Raw genomic sequence first — 24,241 nt, forward strand, 5'->3', positions numbered from 1 at the left:
AGCACACACAGAGAGGTGTGCGATAGAGGCAGAAAAATCTGGTCTGGTAGGGAAGGTGTTGGGGTCGCAAGCGTGTTGCCGCTGGTCCCTTGGTTTGGGTGCAAGGGTTTCCTGTGGTCCAAGAGAAATCCTGATGGCTGTCAGTGGTCTGTTGGTTGCTATATAATACATGGAAATCGTGGATCTGCGCCATGTCGTGAGTGTGACCAGCAGGTCGAAGGAGGTGATCCTGCCCCTTTACTCTGCTCTTGTGAGACCTCACCTGGAGTATTGTGTGCAGTTCTGGTGTCCTCAACATAAAAAGGACATGGAACTGTTGGAACAAGTCCAGAGGAGGCCGCGAGGATGATCAGGGGCTGGAGCACCTCCTGTATGAAGATAGGCTGAGAAAGTTGGGGCTGTTCAGCCTGGAGAAGAGAAGGCTGCGTGGAGACCTCAGAGCAGCTTCCAGTATCTGAAGGGGGCCTATAGGGATGCTGGGGAGGGACTCTTCATTAGGGACTGTAGTGATAGGACAAGGGGTAACGGGTTCAAACTTAAACAGGGGAAGTTTAGATTGGATATAAGGGAGAAGCTCTTTACTGTGAGGGTGGTGAGGCACTGGAATGGGTTGCCCAGGGAGGTTGTGAATGCTCCGTCCCTGGCAGTGTTCAAGACCAGGTTGGACGAGGCCTTGGGTGGGATGGTTTAGTGTGAGGTGTCCCTGCCCATGGCAGGGGGGTTGGAACTTGATGATCTTAAGGTCCTTTCCAACCCTAACTATTCTGTGATTCTATGTCATTTGCTGGGTGATGTCAGGATGTGAATCCTGATGGGACTGCCAACAGGGGTGCAGAAAGTGAGAGCTGCAGAGCCAGCTTCAGGCAAAGAGCGTTACAGGTCACCTGTCTTAGAGAAAGGTTCCACGTTTTTCACGTTTTGCCCCCCTTTAGGTGATAATGTTGCTATGATACATACTTTGTTTTGAAGTTGCACATGTATATGCTTGTGTGCATGTGTGTGGCTGCAATCCATGCAGATTATTGAATGTAGGAATATAGGAAAGTTTAAATGCCAATGAGGACACTAATCACATTGCGTTTTGTGCTGTGTGTCTGGATGGGAATCACAGATTTCAGCTATAGGAGAGGGCAGAGCTGAGCTGTCCTTTTTAAAAAGAATACTCTTAAACCAACTCCATCCTGTCTGAGTATATAAAGACAGACATTGCTTAGAGCTGGCTGGAAAACAACAGAAGGGCTGTTTTCACCCTGATGTACGTAAAATCTCCATGGGGATGTTTACATTAGACAAGTGCCTACCAGCTTTATGAGCACAACTAAATCCCTGTGGAGACCTTGTGTGCCACTGAACCTATAGACTGAGAGATGTTCTCACCAAGCTGTCATGCAAAGCCTGTTTCTTTATACATAGGATGCAAAGCTGTCTTGTTTTAGGTTCTACACATTGGTGCCCAAGGGAGATCTAGAAACTGGGGCATGAAGATAGAGGGGTTGCAGTTTAAAACTGTGCTGGGGCATACATGTATCATCATGTTGGATTTAGGTTGGATATAAGGAAGAAATTCTTTACTGTGAGGGTGGTGAGGCACTGGAATAGGCTGCCCATGGAAGTTGAGAATGCTCCATCCTTGGTGGTGTCCAAGGCCAGGTTGGATGGGGCTTTGAGCTACCTGGTCCAGTGGCACCAGGCAGGGGGTTGGAACTAGGTGATCTTAAGGTCCTTTCCAACCCAAACCATTCTGTGATTCTATGTGTATAAAGCAGTATGCAGCATCGTGCTGTGCTGCCTGCAGCGTGTCTGTATTTCTAACCGAAGACAGTGGTGCACTTGGAGAATACCTCCTTTTTTCCCAGTGAGCAATAGCATGGGTGGGTCAGGACAGCAGGAAAAGTCAGTGTGAGAAAGATGGAGATGTGGAGTTAGTGGAAGAACAAAGCAGATAAAAAAAAGACCCAGAGCAGTGATGTTTAACTCGAGCTATGGCAGTAACTCTCCAGAGACAAACATCTCTTTTCTAATCTTAGGCTTCCTTGGGAGATATATATGTCTGTGTGTCCGTACGTATAGGCACATGCACAGAAGCATGCTCACGTAAGAAAGCATCCACAACACTTACCCCCTCTGCACGCAGCTCCCTCAAACGCTTTAAACCCTCCCATGATAAATGTGCTGTTATTCTGGCTGCAGAGTTTTATTTCTGGGGATATCAATTGCATTCTTATTATGAAGGCAGAGCACTGGAGTTACATCTGGTGACTGACGCATGCGACGGTATCACTGCGAGGAATTCCAGTTTCCTGAAGCTTTGCAATTAACTCGGCGCGCTTTTCCTCAGGTGCTGCGCGCTTGGTTGTGCAGCTTGCGCCTGCTTCCAAGCTGTAAATCACCCGGGAGGTTATTGTACTTTGGTAGGAGCTCTTGTGCCAGTAAAATGAAACAGCAAATAATAAACCCCAAGGAGATTTATACAGCCTGAGCTGATGAAACGATTACTTTCTCGTTCCTAGGCTCGCTCGGAAAGGAGGGTTAAAAATCACTGCAAATTTACAAGAGCCTAAAACTGAATCTGAAAAGTACAACCTCAGCAACTTCTTGGGCTGGGCCTGGCGAGCCCCAGATTTACTGTTTGCAATGTTTTCAACTTGTTCGGTCATTTTTACTGTGTTTTTCCCCAACTGCCCCCTCCCCAAGTTGATGACAAGCCCTGGCAGAAACATCTGTGCAAATAAAGCAGGGGAAAGAGTGAAGGGTGATCAGGGGACTGGAGCACCTCCCGTATGAAGACAGGCTGAGAAAGTTGGGGCTGTTCAGCCTGGAGAAGAGAAGGCTGCGTGGAGACCTCATAGCAGCCTTGCAGTATCTGAAGGGGGGCTATAGGGATGCTGGGGATGCACTATTCATTAGGGACTGTAGTGACAGGACAAGGGGTAACAGGTTAAAACTTAAACAGGGGAAGTTTAGATTGGATATAAGGAAGAAGTTCTTTACTGTAAGGGTGGTGAGGTACTGGAATGGGTTGCCCAGGGAGGCTGTGAATGCTCCATCCCTGGCAGTGTTCAAGACCAGGTTGGACGAGGCCTTGGGTGGGATGGTTTAGTGTGAAGTGTCCCCGCCCATGGCAGGGGAGTTGGAACTTGATGATCTTAAGGTCCTTTCCAACCCTAACTATTCTATGATTCTATTCTATTCTAAGGGACCTGGCGATGAACCCCCTGTGTCTGCTATGGCAAAAATGTTTGGTAACAGCATCCTTCTCTCCAGCAGCCTGAAGTCTCTAGGGTCACATCTCATGTGGCAGATGAAAAGCCGGCTTGGATTATAGGTACCAAGGGCCTTGGGCAGGCTCCTGCGTCTCTTCATGGGAACTTTCAACAAGGGGCTGGGAAACTTCCACTGTGCTTTCAGAGGTGAATCACAGAATGGTTAGGGTTGGAAGGGACCTTAGTGGTCATCCAGTTCCACCTCCCCTGCCATGGGCAGGGACACCTTCCACTAGACCAGGTTGCTCCAAGAGCAACCTTCGTATCCTGATTGTCCTCTTCCCCCACTGGAGCTTGCTGAGTGCCTGAGAATCCAGCCTGGCCTCAAACACTTCTAGGAATGGGATGAAGAGCCTGAACCTAGGCAGGTTCCAACCCCTGCTCCCCGCACTGTCAATAGTTACGCACGGTGACTTTTTTTCACACTAAATGCTTGTTCAGTGGTGAGAGCAGAGACTAGACCTGGGCTCCACAGAGCTGTTGCCATCTGAACCTGATCTATGGAGCCCTACTATGGACAAGGACCTGGCATGAAGGGTGTATGTAAGGCTTTATGTGGCGGGGACCTAATGCTCCAACAACAAGAGCATGCAGCAGTGAGCCCGATGGATGCTGGGGCATCAGCAAAACGCTTTTGCTCAGCATGTCTAGGACCAGGGCAGGGCAGGGAGAGACAAGCAGTGGTTTAGGGTAGGTGGGAGGACCAACCACATTGTTGCGACGGATGTGTGGATGTGTGTGGTTTTTATCCATACCTGATACATTGGCTCGATAAGTGCTCTGCTGACAGCATTGGGATTAAGCTGACAGCACTTTCCATTCAAGCCACATGGGGAGGTCCCATGTTCAGATGGAGCTGGAGCACTTGGATCAGAAAGCAGGCTGGTGGCTGTATCCCCATTGATGGTGGCAAAGCCCAGAAATACTGCACTGCCCCTGCTTTTTGTTCTGATGGTACTAGTAAATAAACCCAGCTGCCTCTGCTCTTGCACAACTAAGACACCTTCGTGTCCTGATTGTCCTCTTCCCCCACTGGAGCTTGCTGAGTGCCTGAGAATGAGTCTGTCCTCTTCTTGAGTCATTCCTGACTCACTGCTGTGCCGAGGGCACACCAGGTCCCCATGTACCCAGGGACAAGCAAACGCAGTCGCCTCTGTGTGACCTCCAGGCCTGACCATAGAGGTGCAGACCCCTTGGAAGACACCTCATTCTCTGCTTCTTATTGAGACCTCCCAAGGAAACGGTGACGTGCTTCAAAGCTCCCCTTCAGGGAACAGCTTGGGGTTTTACAGCCTTTAAACAATGTGTTTTTCCTACTCTTCCTCTTCTGGAATACGGGCAGGTGAATAATGCATTCCAGATTGATGCAGTGAATCCTGCCCCTTTGGTTCTCCAACACACAGTGTCCTGTCTTGTACATGGTCTGTCCTAGCAGGACCATGATGGCCAGCCAGGACACCAGAACCTTTTTGTCAAAGGCTACTGGTGAGAAAAAGCTTTAGTCTGTGTTTTCCTGTGCAACTTCTGTAGAGTTCATTCCAAAGGCAGGGGGAAATGAAGAGATTTGTTTGTTTTCCAGCCACAGAGATATTTTCATCCCAAATCAGGAAGAACAAAAAAACACAGATGGGGGTAGGAGACTTTGGTCCTTCCAATGGAAAGTTCTTTTTTACCTCAAAAAATGAAATCTCTACAAACTTCTTTGATTTTTGAAAATACAGGGTATTTTCATGGCCAAGAACAGCATCAACATGTTGCTTTCAGCTGCCCCTGTGACTTCTCTGGTGTCATGCTCCTCTCCCTGAACAGATTTGGCTCCCCCTCCAACTAGAAGGTGATCCCCACTTATTGTCAGGCTGCATCTGTCAGTGCCACAGATCCTCAAATTAAAAATGAGGGCTGAAATCAATAATGATAGGCATTTTAACGGGCTAATTACCCTCTGAAGGGTTGCATCTGATTCTTATTTTTTATGTTACATAAAAGCTAAGGGTGGGATTTTCAAAACCATTCAGTGCTGGCCTAATTTTGCTCCCACTGAAGTCAATGGAGCTTTCTTACTCTCATCTGTAATAGGAGTCGAGTTAAGCCAGCACTAAGTGCTTCTGAAAACCACATCCTAACTATGCTCCCAGACCTCACCCATATTTCTGCTTTCATGGCATGAAATTTGTTTTCATCATATTACATGTGCTGGAATGCTGATGTCTAAGGGAAGCTACTAGGGATTGAGTTCAATATTAATTCTGACCGGGCTTGGCTTTGTGGGTTACAGCTAAAGCATTCCTGTAAGTACAGCGTAGAGGCTCATCACACAAATAACGTCAGTGGTGTTAGGACAAGTCAGAGCTGGGGCAGGCCCTGACTTGTCCCAGGTGCTCAGGGTTTAGGGAAGGCGCAGGAAGCATCTCCAGGCAGATACCTCCTGCCTGGACCAGGCTCTTCCACCCTCCATCTCAGAACCTGTGTCCTTGCTCCTGGAGGAGGCAAGTCTGCCGGGAGTGTTTCTGTGGGGGACTATGCCTAAATCAGGCTTGCTGCCATTCTTGTGGATGTCAGCATCCTGGACCTGCTTTCTTGAGTGAAGGTCCTTGGCCGTGGATCCCTGGAGCTTGGTTGGCTGAGGACAATGCTGGGAAACAACTTGTGTGAGTTTTCTCACCTAACTGGGCTTTCCACACGATGCCATTTGAATAGAAGGTGCCTGTTTAACTCAGAAATGCCAGTTCTTCATAGGGATGTTCTAGATGGCTATCCTGTGAGCTTAGTCCATTTTTTTTTCTTCTTGGTAGTTCTTGCTTTTTCCATTTTTATCTTTCTTGTGTGTATTTGTTGTTTTATTTATTTTTGTTATTTTAATTATTATTAGATTAATTATTGTTACTACATGTGTGAGGAGGTCATTTGCAAGTGCTGTAAAAGTTCTACCTTAGTTCTCAGATTCTCCATCAAAAGTTGATCTCTATTCTTTTATTTACCAACCAACCAAGCAAACCGCTCACACACAAAACTGATCCCCAGGGCTACCCCTCAATGTCACTGTAGTGCATTGCCCATCAGGCGTGCTGGCACAGTCCTGTATTTCATGCTTGAGTTCATTTGGAAGGGACCAGGGACCATGGAGGGGAAATGTGGCTGTGGCAAGTGATTTGCTCGTGCTCAGCAGCAGATGGGATGTGATGGATCCCATCCCAGTGACCTCCACCATGTTGGGATTTTGTCAGGAGCCTGGTAGAGTGTAAAATGACTCCACTGGTGACAGCTCAGCACAGTCTCCATACCCCGGAGATGAGACCAACTGGAAAGAGCTACAGTCTCTTTCCCTGCAGCCAAGAAAGTCATTTTGCATTCCCTGCACGAGCTGGACTGAACTTGGCCCATGGATGACTGTTGCTGTCGATCCAGATCTCCCAAAAAGCTGGTGTATTTTCTTGCTAAGAAACGTCCCACAAATGTTTTGCATTTCTGCACTCATTAGGGCTTAGGGAGGCGATTTGTCAGGACCAAAGACGTCCTCTACAATAAACCAGCAGCTGTCTGCAAAGGGTGAGGAGACATTTGTTGCCGTGAGCTGAGTCTGCTGTCAGCAACCAGGCCCCTGAGCAGCCCTAGTAAATGTTTTATTGATTTAATATTAAATTAACTGCCTGGGCATAAGGAGTGCATTATTTTTAATGGCGTTCTGATATTAGGGACTGCAGTTTGCTAGAATGCACCTGTAAAATTAGTATCCCCTAGTATTCTGCAGGAGCCATAAAACGTAATGCTCTTTGTGTGCAGCGCTCCGAAGCTTGACATGGGTAAAGTTACACGGCGTCCGCTCGCAGCCTGTCTGATGGCTGCACCAATTCCTGCTGCGAGAGGAGGAGTTAAAGTCATCTTGGAAGGCTTATTCCAAGTTCATCTCTTCTTTGCTCTGAATAGGGATAAATAGAGCTTGTAAAGCCTGGGTCCTAATCCAAGAGCATCCTGTCTGACTGGGCACGGGAACACATAGAAGGTTGTACATAGGGCACTTGATCAGCAGGGCATCTTCTGTAGGGGGCTGGTGTTGGAGCAAATTGTTTTCCCCAGTTGTTTTTTTCAGCAAATAAAATGAAAGGGAAAAAAAAATACAATGAAAAAGCATTATTTACTCAGCCCCAAATGTGCCACTGTGGGATTTGCCTTTTTTAGGGAAAGAAAAGGCATTTGGAAACAAATATAATTTGAAATTTAAATAAGGAAACGCAATCCTTAGTGTAAAAATGAAAATATTTGCTGATTTCAGAATTCGTAACACTTTTTAAACCGGACTACGAAATTAACTGAGGAAAAACTGTAGCCCAGATAAACAGGTTCAAATGGCATTGCCTGTCTGTAGTTCATATCAGTCTTTACATCTGGAAAATAGAGCCAAGAAAGAAAACACGTTAAGAGGAGCACACTGTTCTGCTTCCTCTGGGTAGGGCACAGCAGCCATTCAACCCTCCCGTGCTTATGGTAGCTGGGAGGAGGGATCCCTACAGCAGTGGTTTTAGCTCAAGGAAGAACACCACGGATGTAACTGTGCATTAATTTCACCTAAGTCCACAGCACTTTGAGTAAACTCAGTGATTGTGGTTGATGGGGACACTTCTTGCCTCAGCTTTGCTATCTACTTGAAAAGTTACTTGTGGCTCCTGCTAAGCACTGCAGCCTGTTACCAGGTGGGGATCTCTTGATTTTATCAAGGTGTCCTATTCAAGTACAAAGAGAGGCTTTTTCTCATGCCAATAACATGCACCTTGCTGCTCTACATTTACCATTGGGTTTGCTTAAAATTACAATGATTGCTGCTTTGCTGTAACAACCTTTTTCTTTTCCTTAAAATGCGTACCAAGTAAATGTTGCATTTGGTTTTATTAAGGTTGTAAAAATGCCGCGTTTGAGCTGTTTACATTTTTTTAACTCCCTCAGAAATGCTTCATTACAAAGTCAGATCTTCCCAAATGGCACTCAGATGGGCATTCTGAGAAATCCCGAGAGTTCTGAGAAGTTCATTTCATATTGATTTCACAGCGATGAATCACAATGCTGAAACTATATTGGATCCAAGACAGACCGACAAGCCTAAAACCATGATCTTAGTACTTCTGAGTACTTGGTTGTAGAAATAACAACCTTAAATTAGAAGTTCAGAATGGCAGGGGATGAGGTAGGATACCACATCTTGGATGTTTTGTCATTAAAGTTGCTTTAAAGACTGGAGAGCTTAGGGGAATCCATGTATAATAGAATGGCCAAATTAATTTCGAGCAGCAACTCATAGGGTGGCTCATGATAAAAATGGGCACAAAGGCAGGATCTGATACAACGTACTTTCCATTTGCTGCTTTAAATATAATATCCCTCTCTTCTTGAATCTTGTTTGTGAAGTCAATAATGATCTCTCTTTTCTGATTGCTTTCTTGGTCATATCAGTGAATGAAATCATAGGAGCGTAGAATCCATGTTTTATTATCCCTAAGGCAAATTTGACAGATCAGTTATGTTCTGCAAACATCATTGATTTGACATATTTTCCATAGGAAGCTTCAAAGGTTCATGAGCTCTCCCTATGATAGAGCCCTTTTGTTCTGATAGGTGTGACTAAGTTACAATGCATTTATCAGAAAACAAAGTCTACCCAGCACCTCTCCCTGGCTCTGAACCATAGAATCATAGAATCACAGAATGGTTTGGGTTGGAAAGGACCTTAAGATCATCAAGTTCCAACCCCCCTGCCGTGGGCAGGAACACGTCACACTAAACCATCCCACCCAAGGCCTCGTCCAGCCTGGTCTTGAGCACTTCCAGGGATGGAGCATTCACAACCTCCCTGGGCAACCCATTCCAGTGCCTCACCACCCTTGCAGTAAAGAATTTCCTCCTTATATCCAATCTAAACTTCCCCTCTTTAAGTTTTAACCCATCACCCCTTGTCCTATCACTACAGTCTCTAATGAAGAGTCCCTCCCCAGCATCCCTATAGGCCCCCTTCAGATACTGGAAGGCTGCTCTGAGGTCTCCATGCAGCCTTCTCTTCTCCAGGCTGAACAGCCCCAACTTCCTCAGCCTGTCTTCATACAGGAGGTGCTCCAGTCCCCTGATCATCCATGTGGATGCATAGAGAAAACCAGGTAGGATGGAACTGTGTAAAGACTTCTGTTGACTTTAGTAGGTACTAGGGGAAGTCAACCTCTTGTTTATTAAGTTAATAATGGTCTTCCCATTCTACTCATTTTCCCTCATGGTGTTTATGAACCTCACTTGCCACCTTTCCTGTAACATTCTGAGGTGAACACTTTGTAAGAGGGTCCAAACTTTATATTTTGGGCCATTTGCACAGACTTTGCAAAGATGTGGCAGCTTAGTGCTAGTTTTAGGAGCTCTTTATGCCAGTGACCTGCCCATTTTGTGCTGGCTCTCAGCTTGGCTTTAAGACTAAAGATTAGGAAATTACACAAAGAGGTGGGTGACTCTTGAATGATGTCTTGTTAGTTGACAAATACAGATAATTCATTGCCCGGGCAACTTGAGTTGACAGAGTCAAACCATACTTTTTTCAAAGGATGTGGTGGATTTACGTATTCCTGTTTCTGGGTTTGATTTACTACCACATGATTTCATTAAATAAGAACTTAATATGGGGATTTCTGCCAAGCAACTTCAGGCAAGGCCCATATTCCACAAATCCCTAAATTTGAGGGTGTTGGGTGGGGGAATAATCATATTTTTCTAGCAGATGTCCATTCTGCCTGTGGACTAGAGTTTGGGGCAATTACTGTTGTTGCTTTAAAGCTCTTGTAAAATGATGCTTATTTTCCTCCCATTAGATAATGAAGTTTTCAGTTCAGTGAAGTTGATGATAACCATTCTCTAGTTCGTAACATTGGCAGGAATAAAGGAGAAAGTTTAAAACAGGGAGCATTTCAGGTTTTAAATTGAAATAGGGTTACTTGGAGCTCTCTTTGCCCTCCTCCAATATAAGGCCACACAGCTCATGTTTGTTGGTATTTTTAAGTAGATAAATGTGTGTAAGAAGGTTCTTCCCTTTCACTAATGGATAGTAAATCCATACACTGGTTGCTCAACTGTCCAGGTCATGTTAAAATTCCATGGAAGAAAATGAGTAAATGCAAAGAAGAAAATGCCAAAGAAAATGCAGTAAGGGAAGAAAAAGCGTGATGTAAGTTGGCCAAGAAGTAAGTTACACATCTTGGCCTAGGCTCTGCGGTGGTATAAATCATTATCATGCAGCTTTGGTGGACCATTCCGCTTCACTGAAGTTGACAACAGGTCAAATAGAAAACTTTGAGCAAAGGTGAGAATAGTCAAAATCACACCAGCTCCAAAGCAATTTTGCCTGCTTTTGTATGCAGATTTTCACCCTCAGATGCTCCTTTTGTCTCAGTCCTCAGCATTAGGGTGAATATAAATGCAAACTGAGATCATGGGACCATTGCTGAAGGTCTGGCTTGGGAGAAAGGCACACCTGGGGTAGATCTTGGTCTCCATTTCTGAGCTGGGGATCAACTCTTCTACTTGAGGAGCATTCCTAGATGACATCTAGCAAGGAGAGGCTTTGAGGCATTTCAGTGATCTTTGTCTATTGCTTATGGTTAACCTCAGTGCTTGTTTTATTTTCTTCTTCGTTCTGCTCTCCTTGGCCTTTTCAGGTATTGATTTCAGATGAAAAATGGCACCATCTACTCTCCAGCACCTTGTGGTGCTGCTCACCTTTAAAACTTCTCAAGTGTTCTGGTTATTGCCCCATGAAATCATGTTTACATCATCTCTGAGAGACACTCAGAATTAGGAGAAAAAATGGCTAAAACAGCTTAGTGCTTTTGGCTTATTGTTTGAATATTTAAAGACGTTGCATCTGGAAAGTATTCCATTAATTTGTGGCTAGCACCCATATATCAAATCCATAAGCTTCCAAGTAAACAGCTGTCACTGGAGCAGCCATGGAGGGAAATTGGCACTGCTAGCTTGTGGTGAGCAGAGAGGGAACACACTGGTACAGACTAATCCAAGGAGGAAACATTAACCCAGATGTGTAGAGGACAATGGACGGATTGTTCCTTAGAGCTCCTCAACTCCTCAGCTGTATTAATGAGACACAATTAAGGCCTCAGACTATTATATTCACCCAAACACATACACAGAAGTGTACATATCTTCGTAGCCAGAAAGATGGGGTTGCATACTATAACTATGTAGTAAAGCAGCCTCCAAGTTATCCCCCAAGTGTGGGAAAGGGGAGGGAGAGAGAGAGGATGCTGTCTGTGATGGTGACAAGAGGACACTGTCTGTTTTGGTGGCAATCTGTCTCTAGGCTGCTTGGATTAAGTAGTTGTATTTTGACGTTTGCACAGCTTGAAGCACAAATTGTTCATGGCTTCCTCGTGGGTGATGCAGTAGAGCAGGACCCATCCAGATGCTGGTGTAGCAGGGGATGCTTGGCACACAACACGAGATGCTTTAGGGCTGTTGGCAGTACCAGGGGCCTCAGCTGGAGCTGGGATTTCACAGCTCAGTGTTGCAAGAAGTTCTACCTGAAGGACTCGGCTTCACTTGTCAAGCGCTGCCGTTGTTGGCAGAGCTGTTTGTTATGGGGCCCAGGGCAGTGGGGTGGGGGCCTGTTGTTTTCAATTACATGTCTGATCAGTCTGTTTTCCATGTGGTGCTCAAGTAAATGAACTAATTAATTAAGAGGAATTGTGTACATGGAAGTGGGACAGAGATGATATCGCTATGTAGGTTTCCCTGGGAGGAGCATTACAGAAGTGTTGGAAAAACCCATGCAAGATCAGGGTCTCTGGTGGTAGGCGCTGTGGGGCATCTGGGGAGGTTCCAGCTGAAACAGAGGAAGAGCAGCAAGAAGGATTTCCCATCCCCATTCCAGAAGGGAGGATCTGAGACCGAAGGAGATGAGCTTAGTCCCCAGAGGAGGCCCTGTCAACCCATGGGAAGCATGGATGACATAGGACGGAAGAGAAAACCCTTTCCCACGTCTGCCCAGCACCAGCCCTGGATTTACCTTCTGTTTACTAACCAGCCCAAAGTTGGTTTGAACTGGTGACCTAAAGGTGAAAGGCTCTGCATCTTATTAGAATTACTGTGAGCTGCTGAACGAGTCCCCCATGGCAGTTAAGATTTGATTATGGTTCTAGAAAATGTGCAGCTTTTACAATTAGTGTCAAAGCAGTGGTAAGCCCCTCTTTGATTCCTCAGTATAGGCTCGTGCTTTTCTTAACCTCACACATATGCTGGCATATTTACAGTAAGTGCTCAGGGGGTTGGTTTTTTTTTAATTATTATTTTTTATTATGATTTTTGAATTAAAAATGAAAGTTCCCCAGGGAAATTATGCAATGGGAAATAGCCACTTCAATAAACTTGACTCACACGTTTTATTGATTATAGTAAATTTAATTATTCTGTTTAAACCTTGCTTACACACACAAAAAAAACACCCCTTATCCTTTCCTTCCTATATGTTTTTTCCTGTTTCTGTATCCATCTCTACAGAGCAAAAGTGCACTATGTATTATTTTACATTTTTTAGAGGAGAAATACTCAAGGCTAAGCTGCTTCCCCATAATTAGAACTTAAAAATTAGAAAACATACCATAAATCTTACTCAAAACATCTTCAAATGGAGCTACTAATTGTTAAACAGCAGTAATTATAGCTTTTAATATAGCTCTTTTGCCTCTGCCACATATTATGTGCACCACTTTTGCTAAGGGAGACAATTATTCAAGGATGTTGAAAACCCCAACCAAACAACACCTCAGCACAGAGCAAAATAGGTATTTCTCCTACTCACTACTTCATTAGGTGATATCATTTGTTGGTGTTATACCCAGAGGTCTCAGTCTTGTTTGGAGACCATTGCACTGAGGTCTTTAGAGGCTGTGGAAGGCAGTGGAAGAGCTGCTGGTTCCTGGATCATCTCTGGGTCTTAACCTCATTTCTCTAAGACCACTGCTAGTGAGGGTTTTTCTTACTTTTTCGGTGAGCTGCTGCTGTTTCTTCTGACCTACCAAATGATGTTCAGCCCAGGTAACCACCTTTTTTGTCTTATTAAACTTACGAATGGTCTCTCCTCCCTGGGGAAATGCATTTATTCATTACTTTGTGACTGTTCCCATGGAGGGAAATGTTCCATGGATGCAGGTCTGCGGGACTGAGGGTGAAGCAATTCACCATGGCTAGAAATTGGGATGTAGGAAGAGAGATTATCACTAGCTACAAAGACTCAAAACATTCACAAAGTCTGCACTCCCTCTTACATGAAGGGCATGTTCAGAGCCAGCTCGCCCCAGTAGTGAGGCTGGTCTTCCAGTCAACCTTCAACCTTCCAGCTGGTTGGTCTTCCTTATTGAAGCTGTAAAATTCAACCTGGAGAGGGGCTATGTGGGGGTCTGGAAGCTGAAGCTGGCCAGTTTTGAAAGCTGAGATAGGGCCCAGGGTTTGTTCAAGGCTTTGTTGCTTCCAGATACATCTCTTACCCAAGTTCTTTCACAGGGCTGTCAGACCTGGACTTGTCAGAATTCCATAGCCAAATCCTCATCTGGTATAATCTGAAAGGGCCCTGTTTATTTTAAGGGAGCTGCACCTCTTCCCTGAGTGGGGTGAGCCTGGGAGAAACCAGTGAGAGCATAGAGATGATAAAGGAGCAACAGGGCTGGGATGTGGGAGGCTCTGGAGGCTGCAGGTGAGCGATGTCTTCCTTACCCTCCTGCAGTTTTTCTCCTAGTGGCACATTTGACTGCCACTGCCTAGCACCCTTCTGGATATCCCTTCTTGGCACAAGATGGATTGGGAAATACTCCATGGAGACCTCGTTGCTGTTTACATCCTTGGGTTTCCTGCATTACAGTGTAAGTGATTCAACATAGGAGATACTTGTCCCATGGCTTGGAAAAGAAATAAAAAATTGGATGCTCTGTATCCTGGTAGGTTTTGGCTTGACTTGCTTTATTCAAAAAGTATAGCTGGAAGTAAGTACTTACATATTTCTAAATGACCTGCACTTAAAAATAACCACAATCTGATGTAAACTGGCGAGGCTCCCTTGAATTGAATGGATTCTCTCCAGCTTGCACCAGATGAGGATTAGGCCCCAAGATTCACGCAAGCCCAGTTACGATGACCTTGAAAAGAACTTAGATTAAAGATGAATTTGGAACCAATCAACCCAAATCATAGCCTGGCTGATTTCATTCGTTTCTCTGGCAAGCCCTAGTTTTTGGGACTGTGACCTTGTTGCTACGTGTATTACACCAAATCCTTCACTTATGAGCCCATTGCCACAGATGTCACTCTCCATGCCATAACTCCCCCAAACATTTCAATTCCCTTCCCCGTAACTGTCACCACGCAGGCTCTGGCCGCCGCAGGGAGGGAATTTAGCCATGCAGCAGATCCCAGACTCAGCTTTTGGCCTAGATGACACGCAGAAGAATTATTTTGCAGATGGGCCAACCTAGGACACGTGTTCCCACTGGGATCGGCGCTCGGCTCCCCCCTCGCTGCCTCCTTAATGTGAGCGCAAGAGCTCGAACCAACAGCCAACTCCTCGAATGGCAACAACAAAAGGCTCCTTGTCGTTACCCAGGCTGACTCAAAACACAGTAGAAAAGGGGATTTATTTCTTTTCGACAGAGCTGCGGATCGCAGACTCACAATATCCAGCTCGTCACCTACTGCTGTTAGTGATGCTCTTTGTTAGGTTCTAAAAATCAGGTACTTGCTCCTTGCCTCAGTTTCCACAGCTGTGGGCTCTGTGAGGATTAGGACACCAGGAGATGGGATGTGTGGCTCCTGTGGTGACAGTGGTAATACAGAAAGACACAGAAGCAATACTCCAAATGGAATGCCCTGGCAAGAAGGCATTTTGAAATTCGACTTCGGAGTGTAAGAGTCACCCCATCACACAAACTTCTCTTCCACCTTCCCTCCCAAAAAGCGGGCCCAAGTCTCTTGTCTCCATTCCTGCTTTTCAGTCTTGCATAATGATCCGCATGAAAACTTGAAGGTGAAAAAGCCAAATGCTTCATGCTGTAAATTTTGAAATGGCACAATTGCAGTGCTCTTGGCATTTTCTCTTCTCCTCTGGATGTTTTCCTTTCAAAGCAAAGTGCAGTCAAAAAGGGAACTGCTTTTGCCGAGTGATTCCCTATTGGTAGAACAGCTTATTTCAAAGATACCTGTATGCCTTATACTTACTGTATAGAACCACACACATACATGGTGGTTCTGAAGTTTTAGCAAGTGTTTCTGTCTACCACTGCTTCAGAGAAAGCAGAATCAAGTGCCCTGTGGAATCCTTGCTCTCCCATTACACACAGACCTCAAGGCTGGAAGGAAGTTGCAGTCTTATTTCTTTCCCTGCCCTTTATTATTGTTACTAGTGGCGACAGCAAGGGCTCATCCAGTGAGGTTCTGCGCACCTTCAGCTCCCATAGGAGTCCCTGGAAAGAACAAATACTTCCATAAAGGATATTTGAGCTGTGGTCAATCCCAGCCACCTTCCAGCCCTTCTCCAAACACAGGAGGAAGGCCTCTGAAGGAAAGGTGCTCCTTGCAGGCACGGTATCCTGGAGTGACTTGGGAACAGGTTTAAGCAGAAAGTTTTCTGTAATGCCTTAATCCTGCTTAGCGCTCAGGATGCACAGACACGGTGTGCTGACCACCTGCTTCCTTTTGCAGCGGCACCATTGCATTTCTCTGGGAATTAATGATTTCCTTTCCCTGCCTTTATAGGAATCGCATGGTTTCATGCGTCTTTGATTTTTTCCACATCTCTTCCTTTAGCCTGTTTGATTCACTGGTTCATTTAGTGCACTGGAAGATGCATTCAATTCTTAAGCTTTATTTGTTTCTCTCTCTCTACTTTTGTTGTTACTGGTTAGTTCCAGGACAGGCAGTCTGAATGCCTTATCCACAGGAAGGCATGTGCACATGGGTTACTTACTTGCCTGTCCCTCCCCAAGATTTCATTACACTTGCCTACAGTTTAATCCTTAACATGCACTGCAGAGCTGATCCCAAGGGAAAAAGGCAGTGGCTCCTTATGTGACATCCTTTCTCCTAAGGTCTCATTTCCTTCTGCTTGCTGGGCTGGCAGGATGGGTCCCCTCACAGCACTGCACTCATATGACACCATCACTGCAGGGCCACTGAGCAACATGTGGCAAGCAGCTTTATCGCTGAGGATGGCCCAGCAAGCTGGGATGAGTGAGCAGCAGCTTCCAGCAGGAATGCTTCTCCAAATTTTAAGCCAGTCTTTCTTGGAGAGTTGGAGGAGACTGGGGACTTTCCCCCCTCCATGTGATTCACTGATGTTTTAGTTGCACAGAGATGTCATTTAAAGTGCTCCTCCAGGGGACATCCTCATACCTGAAAAGGCCCAAGAATGTTTCAGAGTTCAGCATCTCTCAGCAGCTGATCAGAAGCAAACCTAGAGATAACCCTATATCCTCTGAGCCCTCACCCAGCCCCCTTGGCCACTGAGACATCATGGCTGATGCTGGCCAGAAGCCCTGTCTGTGTCCCTGCAGCGCTCAGGCATGCCTTGAGACAGGAGTAACTAGTCATGCCCCATCTATCTTACATGCTTTTTCTTGAGCACCTCCCAGACTTTACTACGTTTATCCTCTTAGCACCTCTGTAATTATCTCTCTTGTTACAGATGAGAAACAGAAGAACGTGGAGGTTTTGCAATTTGAGCTGAGCCGTGTAGGAGCTCTTTGGCAGAAGAGACAGCCTCCCGAGGGGTGAGTAATGTCCTTTTGACAATCCCATTAGACTGCTGTTTGTATCCTTACATACCCAGATGCAAGCCCAAAATCAAGCCCAAAGCATCTTGCACAAAGCAAAGTCACTCTATGAACCTGACTCTTTGGGACTGATGGCAGGATTTCCCTGCTGTCTTTCCCAGTCCCTGTCACAATTCCCAGAGACATGATCTGCAAAGCAGTTTCACTCTGTGTCAGTTTGAAGGATCAAGTCTTATTCATGCAAGCAATATAAACATCATTTTAGCTTGACAAATATACAGGAAATTCAGAACAGCATCAACCGTTGTGTCCTTGCAGTGTCCTGCAGAATAACTTTGTCCAGTAGCATGGAGTGCATTCACAACTGTATTTTAACCAGCGCGACTGGCAAAGTGAATCAGATGCCACTTGGCTTCAAATACATACTTACAGTCACCATACAAGGGGTAATGGGTTCAAACATAAATAGGGAAAGTTCAGGTTAGACATAAAGAAGTTCTTTACTATGAGGGTGCTGAGGCACTGGAACAGGCTGCCCAAGGAAGTGGTAAATGCTCCATCCCTGGCAGTGTGCTAGGCCAGGTTGAACAGAGCCTTGGGCAACAAGGTCTAGTGTGAGGTGTCCCTGCGCATGGCAGGGGGTTGGAACTGGATGATCTGAAGGTCTTTTGCCAGCCCAAACCATTCTGTGATTCTATATTAACCAATTAAATCAAGGAGAACTCTACTACAGACTGGAATATAGTTTTAAACCCTGAATCAGCAGCAGTAGTAAGGTGTGAGAATTGCTGAGTGGAAAGGCATACTGCCTGGGAAGCGTGCTCCACGGCAGGGGCATGCTTAGTGAATGGAGTGCTCCATCTAAAAACCAAGCAGAGCAATGTGAATTGGATCAGCAAGAAGTCTGGCTGCTGAACGTCCTTAGCAGCATGTGAGTCAGCAGCAGCTTAATTGGGCATAGCTAGGCTGGGAGCAGTGGTTATGACAGGAGAGACTAACTGATAGGATCGTTTTCAGCACAATAATATTAATTAGCAATTGCGATAGGGAACGTGAAGGCAGGTGGAGCACTTTCTGTCAAGGTGTTGTTACAAGGAATTAGCCTGTATAAACACCCATTGTAAATACATTGTCCTTGTCAGGTGTAATAACTGCCTTGGCACACAGCATCTCTATTCACAATGGAAAGATAATTAAAGACACAATTGCACACTATGTGTTTCTCCCAGATGCTGATTGTGTCACCAGAGAGACCTAAACAATTATATTTGGATGACTGTTAATAGCCATTTCCAAAATGGAGACAATAAATAGGTTGAAAAAAGGCTGTGAGCATTGAGCCAGCCTTGGAAAAAGTTAGAGGAAAAAACTGTGTTTCTGAAGCAAACATGGAAATTGGAAATGGGAGTTAGGTGCTTAAACATCTTAGAGGAGCTTAGACCCAAAGCCAGATCCTGCCCTAGCCTACAAGTAATTTCATATTTCACAGCCTTCACATTTTCCTCATGTGTATGTTGTTCTTAGGAGCTTATACAAGGAAGGCTGATTCTTGAAGACATTACTTAAAGGAAATTTCTGTTCATGCCACTTGAACGTTCACTACTGATAATCCGAGCAATAATTCTCATGAAAAACTGTGTTATGTTACAAGTTGTGTTTTATTATGCATAGCATATAGAATATATTGTATAGCTTTACATTACAGGTCTACGTTACATACCTGTAGTATTATATTCTGGCAATTAAACCAATTAAAGTGCAGTTATGAGCTCATTAAACCCAACAAATAGGAGATGTCAATCAATTCGGTTTATATCTAGATAAAATCTTATCAAAGCCAAGTGATTCAGTTCTTAAAACCAAGTGTTCTTATGTCTGTGTCTCCATTTATGATGCATAGATAAACATGATCCAGAAAACACCTTTATAGACAAATGTGACCTGTGTGCACAGTCCCTATTGTGGAGCAAACTGCTGCTGGATGTTTTTTTCTCTTTGCTTCCCATGATACATCTGAGTGCTGTATTCTGTCACAATCATGACATTTTAAATATTTAATAATATCACGTTTCTTTACAGATCTGATATAAGCAGTACATAGCCCTCTGTTGGGTACATAAGTTTTACATCCTCAGAGGATGCCAGAACGCCTTTGGCACATCAAGTTATCCTGCTGTGGTCAGATGCCTTTTCCCACATGCTACAGTACCTTGTGGAGTCAGCAGGGCCAGCTCTTACGGGCTGAGAGGTGATCCTGAATTCATAGAATCACAGAATGGTTTGGGTTGGAAAGGATCTTAAGATCATCCAATTTCAATCCCCCTGCCATGGGCAGGGAGACCTCACACTGAACCTTGTCACCCAAGGCTCTGTCCAACCTGGCCTTGAACACCACCAGGGATGGAGCATTTACTACTCCTCTGCTCTTCTGAAGTCATGTGGAACTAGTGTCTGCCTGGAGTAGAACATTTTACTCTGGAATAAGTATACTCGGGGCAGAAGTCTTCATCCCAGTCAAATTCTCCCATGGTTCTTATGGTGAGGACAAGATTTTAGGCCATCCCAGCCAGTTGCTGGGAGTGTGTTTCCTGGGGCTGAGTAATGGCAATTCTTGGCTTTGAAGCATTTGGTACAGCCGTGTTGATGATCAGCAGAGGCTGCAGAAGGCAGAGTTCACGTTATGCAGAGAGGCAGCAGAGGAGTGGCAGAGACAGGATTTGTTGAGCTGGGTTCTGATTCTCACACTGACAGTGTCTCACCCATTCTGCACTGTTTCATGTCTGAGTTGGTGAGATATATTTCAGGCTGTTGAGGGCAAAGACTGCGTTCCCAATATGGCTGTACAGCATCTGAACAGTTGCCAAGCCTTGATCTTGGCTATCAGCTCTAAGGGGGGCTCTAGCATGAACAATAATACTACTAATAATACTGATGGTGATGCCATGAGAAGACTGATGATAGTTACTTTTAAATATAGTCCAGAAAAGCCCCACACTTACGGTTTAGCTCACCCAGAGCAGAGAAGCTGTTTATATTGGTTTTAATCTGGGGAGGAGAGTGATCATGCCCAAAGGCAGAGAGCATGGGGAGAAAAGAGAATTAAGGGATGACTTTTCTATTGTGCCTAACAAGGTTATGATCAGAAAAAGGAAGGAGAGAGGAAAATGTGGATGATGTTATTACCAAAATGAAAGAATTTGAATATAATCATAGCAGTTAGAGAAATGTGTTTTGAAAGACCTAGAGAGGACATGAGAGTTCGCTTTGTAGATCTCATCACAGTTTACAAGACCATATCCTGGTCCCCAGTGGTGTCCGTAGTGAGCAGCAGGACACCAGTAATTTCCCAGATGTGGTTTGCCCCCTGGAAGGTGAAGAAAACCAGTGAGAAGAACTGGAGTGACCCAGCACTGGGGAGCCTCTGAACTCCTGTACATCTTTTGACTGGGATGTCCTCATGAATAGTTCAGTTGTTGCCTGGTGACATTGGTGTAAATTCTTCTACAGTGCAACTGGGCCCACAAAACAAAAGGAGATATTTGGAGAAGGATCACAGAATCCAATTTTATGGAAACGTCTTCATCAAATAGGGCTGAAGTATATATTCCATAACATACATATGATAACAGATAACCTGGTGAGTATTTGGGGCCCCATCAGTAGAGGGGGAGAGGGGAAAGACATTAGATGCCAACAGGGCTTTAATACCTAGTGAAACACGCTAGTGCAGAGATCACAGTCTCAGCTTCTGCCCTGTGTGAAACGCTTGTGTATTTGGCACCCTTTGGTCAGATCCTTCCATCATAGAATGATAGAATGGTTTGGGTTGGAAAGGACCTTAAAGCTCATCCACTTCCAGCCGCCTGCCATGGGCAGGGACACCTTCCACTAGAGCAGGTTGCTCAAAGCCTCATCCACCCTGGCCTTGAACACTTCCAGGGATGGGGCATCCACATCATTCATCCATCCTTGGGTCTTGCCATTGCCTCAGTTACACTGCAGCAGGAGAACTTTTCAGGTCAGAGCACAGCAGCAGTGGAAGAGTTCACAGCAGGGACTGTGTGGAATTACCAGATCTTCTCCCATTTTTCTTTAGAGTCATGGTTGCAGATGCCTTTCTTTTGGAGGAGTGGACTTGGAAAAGATACGATGAGGATGCAAAAATGGTGTTAAACAGGAAAGGAATTTGTGGAATTTTTTGATCTCTTCCAGAGGTTGTTCTTGCAGCCTAACGCCCTTGCTCCAGGTTGCTCTTCACCTCTACCTCATCTGCTTTGTCCCCTGCTTTGTGATTGACATTAGGTCAGGGAAAGGAATTGTCACGGTCTGTTGACAACACAGCGGTTTCTGATGTCACCCGTAACTGATTCATCGCTCACCTCGAAAGATTAGGGAGCAGACTAAGATCCACCAGAAGAAGCCAAGTGCCTGCACAATAGCTTCAACTAAGTAAGCCCTAACTGAGGTCTAAGCATTTCTCGCCCCTTCGTTTGCAATGAACATATTGTTATTTCCACAACTATGGGTAGCCAAACCTTAACGTGGGAGGAGGGAGTGGAGTTTCCTAACGAGCTGGAGGTGGAAGGAGGAAATTTTAGTCAGCAACACTGACGGTTTGTTTCAGAGCAGTGACGCATCAGAAGACACCGAGGCCTCGCTTTGCTTAGCCAGAGGAGCGCTGCCTGCCCTCGCTGCCGAGCACGGCAGGAGCTGCTGAGTCAAATGAGAGCGGCTCCAGCCAGGGCTGTGCTGAGGAGTGTGCTGCTATGTGCATTACTAAGGATTGGTTGAGAGACTTGGAGAAGAAAAGGATAAAGCCCTCATGGGAGATGGTCTATTTTTAATGAGCCCAAACCTCTTCCACAAATTAAGTGAAATATTTTAAAAGGAAACAATATTACTTTGGTTTTATTTGTTTCAGCTACTTAGTTACAGCTCCACGTGGACACAATTAATGGAGGAAATAGAGTATTTTATAAGCCCAGGACTCTGAGATAGATATTTTGTGACCATGTGAAATTCTTTGCCCTAATCACCACACATTCCTTGGGAGAAGGTTGTATATTGCTGAAGATTATTAACCGCGGGTCCAAAAATGTTGTGTCTAGTCACTGAATAACAAAGGTCAGAAATTGTCATGGAATTACTTAGTGATGATTTTTGCCCCCCGTTTCTCATTAAAGTCCCTGCTGTCCATCTCTGGCTCAGGTCTGTTCTAATTCTGTTCAAAGCATCCCTCAGCAAGAACGAAATGACCTTTCCACTGGAGCTAGTTTTATTTCCCAGATCCCTTTCAGATTCCCCCTGTGACTTCATGTAAATCACTTGGATGGACACTCAGTACCTCATTTCTCCATTTTTTAAAAAGAAATAATGTTGTTTGCCCTTTATTTGCCCATTTACATGATGATTTTTTCAGGACAATGGATCATCTTGTTCAGGTGGTATCTGACATCAGCCCATCTGATGTTTGCTGGTCAAAGAAGAGCAGACTGAGGTAAAACCTGGGGGGTGAATGTTGTTTAGATGAAGAGTTTCCTTTGTGCCTTGCCTTGATTTCTTGAAGATAAGAAACATTGAAGAAGACACCTGTAGAAAAATATAAGGTTTTTTCATTCTGCTGGGACTGCTTCAGATATCAGAGATGGGCCCCATAAAGTACCAGATCTGGGCTTTCTGGCAGGAGGATTGTGATGGCAGGGTGTGATCTCTGGATTTCTGAATGGAAACAATTGATCAGTTCCTCAGATGATACAGGTCTATAAACCTCAATAATCAGCCTCAGCCATCCACTTCTCACAGGCAGACCTAGATACTCTCTTTTTGAGCTCTCAGAGCAGTGCTGCTGCGATTTCACTGCAACAGGCTTTTGGAGGTAAACAACATCTCATGACTGCAGTAATCTGTGCAAATATCCTGATAGGTAAGCACAGCAGTGGAGTAAATAAACAACCCCAATGCCCCTTCCCCTCCACCGTGCCAATAAATGCAGTTTACTGTACACATCACTCTTAGGGGCCATGCAGGGATGGTGTGAATCCATTAGTAGGGCAAGGGTGAGTGACTTCTTGACTTCAGCGACCCTTAAAGTTAATCCAGCATTGTAGGGGCAGAATTAAATGTGATGAGCTCAGAAAGTGTGATAAAACCAGATTTAAGTGCACAGCTGGGCAGCAACCTATAAAGGCAGGATTTAAAACTGTAATAAAAACTTTGTAATCTAATTACGACGGTAAAGTTAAAGGTGAGGTATTTGCAGCATGATTCACATACACCACAGCTGACCTCTGACATCTTGAATATATTATGTGGTTTCTTCACTACAGGAGTAATTTTGAGTTGCTCTCTCACACTACGCGGTTCCCTACGTTTTATTCCTGAGCACTGTCTTCGGAGGTTGCAGGACAGGACGAAACAGGTCAGCACTTTGTAAAGCATCTGCTTTCCTGTGCTTCTTCCTCCAGGCATCTCAGGACTGCTCCCGCCCATGCGCTGGGCACTCAGCACCCTGGCACAAAGGGGTTGTGGCAGGTGCACAGGACCTCCAAAAAATCACAGCTCCTAAGAGAGGCCCAGGAGAAATCACCGCAAGAGCAGGCATGTCTCAAGCTGGTTTTAGCCTAGCTACTCTTAATCCCAGAAGGAAGGAGGATGCAAAGCAAGTTATAGCTTGGATGCAGGACATGATCCCAGGCAGGCAGCTCCGTTGAAGCCCACGTCATCATGCCTTCGTTGCAATTGGCACCTAATTAACGCCACCTCAGATATAGAGTCATCTCTCTGATTTCAGAGCTGGCTCATCCAAAAGCCAAAGTGATGGGGAAAACCAGCCCCAGGAACCCTGTTTGGTTTTCCTTCACCACTGTCAGTGGACAGGGCTTGTTCTGCCCAGATGGTGGGGTTCAGAGTGCTCTCACAGGCTGGACACTGTCATGTTATGACAACCACCTTGGATCCAAGTCTAATGTCTTTCAGCAGAAGGACCACAGAAGGGTTCAGCACTAAATTAGAGGAATTTTCCTGGGTCACAGTAAGTGTTGTACAGCAGAAATATCAGAAGAAAATATTTTTATATGAAGCCTGAAAAACTCTATATTGTTATTTTTTTTAAGTAAAAGAACTTGATATTTCTGAAGTCAAATTGCATTTCATTCTGTTTGAATTTAGCCAAAACCCCTTTTT

General features: G+C 45.1%; 1 long non-coding RNA gene across 1 annotated transcript in view; it reads left to right on the plus strand.

The window, feature by feature from the left end:
* Positions 1–1,713: 1,713 nt before the first annotated feature.
* Positions 1,714–24,241, plus strand: part of LOC133273308 (uncharacterized) — a 343,156-nt gene continuing 320,628 nt past the window's right edge. The window contains exon 1 of the long non-coding RNA XR_009744731.1: positions 1,714–1,755. This is a non-coding gene — a long non-coding RNA (uncharacterized LOC133273308). The remainder of the gene's footprint in view (positions 1,756–24,241) is intronic.

The sequence above is a fragment of the Pezoporus flaviventris genome, unplaced genomic scaffold, assembly GCF_033815535.1.
Source record: "Pezoporus flaviventris isolate CSIRO_AGI_PZ_B2104156 unplaced genomic scaffold, CSIRO_AGI_Pfla_v1 ptg000031l, whole genome shotgun sequence".
In the NCBI taxonomy this organism is placed as follows: domain Eukaryota; kingdom Metazoa; phylum Chordata; class Aves; order Psittaciformes; family Psittacidae; genus Pezoporus; species Pezoporus flaviventris.